The 4,558-nt window shown below is 44.5% G+C and overlaps 2 non-coding genes across 2 annotated transcripts; both read left to right on the top strand.

The window, feature by feature from the left end:
- Positions 1 to 77: 77 nt before the first annotated feature.
- Trnad-guc lies at positions 78 to 149 on the top strand. Its single transcript has one exon. It is a non-coding gene; the product is annotated as a tRNA-Asp (tRNA).
- A 581-nt stretch (positions 150 to 730) lies between these two features.
- On the top strand, positions 731 to 802 carry Trnaw-cca. The gene has a single exon. It is a non-coding gene; the product is annotated as a tRNA-Trp (tRNA).
- The last annotated feature ends 3,756 nt before the right edge of the window (positions 803 to 4,558 follow it).

The raw sequence follows: 4,558 nt of genomic DNA, 5'->3' as shown, positions 1-4,558 counted from the left end.
AAAAAAAAAAAAAAAAAAAAAAAAAAACTACCTTATCTTTCCTTGAAGTAATACCTGGACTAGGAGCCACTCACAGCTCCTCGTTAGTATAGTGGTTAGTATCCCCGCCTGTCACGCGGGAGACCGGGGTTCAATTCCCCGACGGGGAGATTGTAAGCTGTTTTGTTGTTGTTCGGTTTCAATGACTTGATATTTCTGTCAAAAGTGCTCAAGAATCTTTTGTAAACTAAAAACTGCGTCTTTCTCAAGACAATCTCTTTTAAGGTTCAACGCTCCCCGTGGGACGAAAACTTGCCTCTTCAAGAGAAAACGCCTAGTGCTTTGGGGGCTGGCAGCGCGGACGCCATTTGGCATAGACTCGCGCGTGCGCAGTAGGATCCCGCCAGATTACAAAGAGAGGTCACTGGCTGGGCGCGCAGACCGCGTGGGGGAGGGGAGACGGCGTCCCCGCCCCTAACGAGCGGGGGCGGGGCCGCGGCGGAGCGGGGGCGGTCGGGCGGAAGTGGCTGCCGGGAAGGAGAGGAAGAGCGGGTTTCCTTCGACTCTGCCGAGCGGCTCGCACGGGAACTAGTCTCTCGCCTCCGCTGGTTACCTCCCAACCTAGACGGAGAGCGAAAGTCGGGCGCCGAGTGAACCCGCTCCGGCTCCGCCAGCTCCGGCTTCCAGGGTGCACCCTTCAACCGCCATGTTTTCGGACTCCTAAGAAACCACGCGAGCCACAGCCCAGCAGGACCTCGTGGCGCAACGGTAGCGCGTCTGACTCCAGATCAGAAGGCTGCGTGTTCGAATCACGTCGGGGTCATGCCTTTTTTTTTTTTCTTTTTCCTTTTAAATTCAATAGTCTCGTGAACCGAGATGTGTGTGTTCCCGCCACTTTCAAAAAATGCTTTTTGTGCTCTAACGCTTCATTCAAAAGTTACTGTAATACTTTAATTGCTCAAAAATAAGGCTTAACAAATATTGTAGTGTCTGAAACCCTTTGTAAAGTGAAGTGGTTTGTTTTATTTTTTATTTTGCTTTATTCTTTTTTTTATGTACATAATACCTTGAGAACTAGTCTTTATGCTCTGCCTTCTGAACCTGCTGAGATTTTTTTTTTACAACAACTACACAATATTGGGGTATAGACTTTATTAAAAAAAAAAAAAGCTTTAACCCATTATTTGCCTTTTGAGAGCAAGATCCCGTACAATTCATAAAACGATACCGGTTTTGAACAGCAGAAAACAGTTATATTTTAAGCCACTGGGGAGTAAGTGCCGTGAGAGTAACATAAACTGGAGTGGAGTTACAGAACAGAGACAGCTCTGGTCATTATAGCACATCACAAGGTGATACAGTGTGTTCTGTCTGCATCAAAAAGGTGAGGTTTTTGTTCAAAGGAAATATGTTTGGTTCAAGCTAAGATAAAGAAATAATGGGACTCTACATGCAAAATGGGAGAAAGGTTAAACACTGAGTTGTTTATTCAAAAATGTCTTGTTGGAGCCCTGACCCACGCCCACCCCCATCCTCTGACTGGGAATGTGGCTGTTAGGAGACAGGGCTTTTTTTTTTTTTTTTTTTTTTTTTTTTTTTTTTTTTTGTTTGTTTTTGTTTTTTCGAGACAGGGTTTCTCTGTGTAGCTCTGGCTGTCCTGGAACTCACTTTGTAGACCAGGCTGGCCTCGAACTCAGAAATCCACCTGCCTCTGCCTCCCAAGTGCTGGGATTAAAGGCGTGCGCCACCACCGCCCGGTGAGACAGGGCTTTTTAAAGAGTCAATTGAGTCAAACAGGCTATCAGATGGAGTTTTAATGCAGTCTGACTGGTGGCATGCTTTTGGACACAAGTCCAGAACGTGCATGTCGAAAGTTGCTCAGATAGAAGAGGAAGGCACCCACCCTCGAATGAAAACAGGGTTGCCTACTTGTACAGAGAAAGGAAAGCTGGGGAGGTAAAGGAGAGGCAGGTCTACAGGACCTCTAACTCATGGCCTAGACTTTTTCTGGACTGCATCCTGAGACTAAGAGAAGATAAAGCTTGTTTACCATACAAGTTAAAGAGGATGGAATAAAGCCAAAAATAGCAAAATACCACCTAGACCGCAAAGCAGTAGTGTTCTATTTTCTGATCTAGTTGTGTTGCTGTAATAAAACACTGACTGAAAGCAATTTGGGGAAGGAAAGGGTTTATTTCAACTTACAACTTACAGTCAGTGATTGGGGAAAATCAGGGCAGTAACTCACGGGAGGAACTTGAAGCAAAACTACAGAGAAATGCTGCTTGCTGGAATCCTCAGGCTCACGCTTACTTAGGTTTCTTACAAGGCCCGGGACTACCTGCATAGGGAATAGAACCACCAACAGTGGGCCTGGGCTGCCCTCCATCCCTTAAGAAGGTAGTCAGTCCTCCCAGACAGTTCCATAGGCTAATCTGATTTGGGCATTTCCTCACTGGGTAAGACTCTCTTCTCAGATGATTCTAGGCTTTGTGAAATTGACAAAGCTAACTCCAGCAAATATATGTACCTGGCTATTTTTATTTGCTTCTTTGTTTCAGACAGGATCACACTGTAGCTCTGGCTATCTTGTAACTCTGTATAGACCAGACTGGCCTCAAACTCACATATCCACCTGCCTCTGCCTCCAGAATGCTAGGGTTAAAGGACTGTGTCACACCTGGCCAATTACTTTCCCCTCCTAAAATTTCCACTCAGAGGTCTTAGCTATTTCCCCAAAGCTGGATCTGTGTAGTTTCTTAGAATAGCTAATTGGGTGAATTAGTATAATTTAGAAGCAATATAACACTGCGTTTTAACTAGTCTACATTTATTATATAGGGATGACGTGTGGAGAGAAACTCAACAACACTAAATTCAAACTTCCATATTTAAATCTTAAGTCACATTTATTTACTTATTTATTTATTTGAAAGATTCTCTTTCTTCTCTCTCTCTCTCTCTCTCTCTCTCTGTCTCTCTCTCTCCCTCTCTCTCTCTCTGTCTCTCTCTCTCTCTTTCTTTGTGTGTGTGTGTGTGTGTGTGTGTGTGTGTGTGTATGTGTGTGTGTATTTGGGGGAAGTGTGCCTTTGGAGGACATAGAGGGCTTCAAGACTCCCCTATCTGGAGGAACAGGTTGTGCAATGCCTCACATGGATTCTAGAAACAGTTCAGGACCTCTGGAAGAACATCAAGTACTCTTAACCGCTGAGCCATCTCTCCAACCCCTGAATTTTCATGTAATAGCTCTCTGGCTTTGTGCTTGTTCATTTTTTTTTTTAAGTCTAGTATTATTTATTCTAAAAAGGGATTTATCTACTAATACAGTATAATCTGGTTATATATTCACCTAATTAACCTTCTGAGATTGTTTTTAAGTCAATTACCTAAAATAATACCCTCCGGATGAGCTGATTAAACGGAATTTTTTAATGTGCAACATTGAAGACAGACTTTGAATACTGATTAGTTAAAGTTTTTTGGAGGGTGGGGGTGGGTTAGATTTTGTTTGTTGGTTGGTTTTCCTCCGCCTGCCTCAGCCCCCTGCTGACCCTCTAGGTATGTCTTCACCATACTCAGTTCTCATACTGATTTAGTTGTTCTTAACATCTCACTGTTTGTTTTGGGTGGGGTGGGAGGCATGCTCTTGCAGTCTTCATGTGGAAGAGAAAAGCAACCTGTGGAAATCAGTTCTCTCTTCTTACCATGTGAGTCCCAGGCATCGAACTTGGGCTGTCAGGCTTGGCAGCAAGGGCCTGTACCCCCTGAAGACATCTGACCAGCCCTCTCACAGTAACTTAAATATTTATGATATAGATCCGTATATGTTCATCTTGGAAAAATATAGAAAAGGAAGAAACTAATTCATCCGTGTCTCACTGCCCTGTAGAATTGCTTTGTTAGTGCACAAGCAACTGAGTGCTCTTGGAGGTCAGAGAACAGTGTACCAAGGCAGCTCTCTCCTCCCATCTTGAGGGTTCTAGATCATCTAGGTCGGGAACCTGCCGAGCCAGGTTTTATTTATTTCTGGTTTTGTTTTGTTTTTTGTTTTTTGTTTTGTTTTGTTTTGTTTTTTATTTGAGACAAGGTTCCTCTGTGTAGCCCTGGCTGTCCTGGAACTCACTCTGTAGACCAAGCTAGCCTCGAACTCAGAAATCTGCCTGCCTCTGCCTCCCAAGTGCTGGGATTAAAGGCGTTCACCACCACTGCCTGGTTTATTTCTGGTTTTCAAGACAGTCTCTGTGTAGCCCTGGCTATCTGGGAATCTACCCTGTAGACCGTGCTGACCTTGAACTAACAGATCTGCCTGCTTCTGCCTCCAGAGTGCCACCACTGCCCTGGCCTGCAGAGCCATTTAGTGCCCCCTTTCCTTCAATGGAAGAACTACAAACGTTATGCATAACATAATAGTCTAGTATTTCTTACGGTCCTGATAGGAAGTGTCCCCAAGGTCCAAATGTTGGAAGCTTGGTCCACAGCTGCTGACCTCACCGAAAGCACTAACTTTATCTGTGGGGCCAGTCCATAGTTCACTTCTTACTGAATGGGGGTGGGGCCAGTCCATAGTTCACTTCTTACT

The sequence above is a fragment of the Mastomys coucha genome, unplaced genomic scaffold (genome assembly GCF_008632895.1).
Source record: "Mastomys coucha isolate ucsf_1 unplaced genomic scaffold, UCSF_Mcou_1 pScaffold4, whole genome shotgun sequence".
Taxonomy (NCBI): domain Eukaryota; kingdom Metazoa; phylum Chordata; class Mammalia; order Rodentia; family Muridae; genus Mastomys; species Mastomys coucha.
The sequence above is the reverse complement of the archived record's forward strand: the minus strand, read 5'-3'. Positions and strand labels throughout refer to the sequence as shown.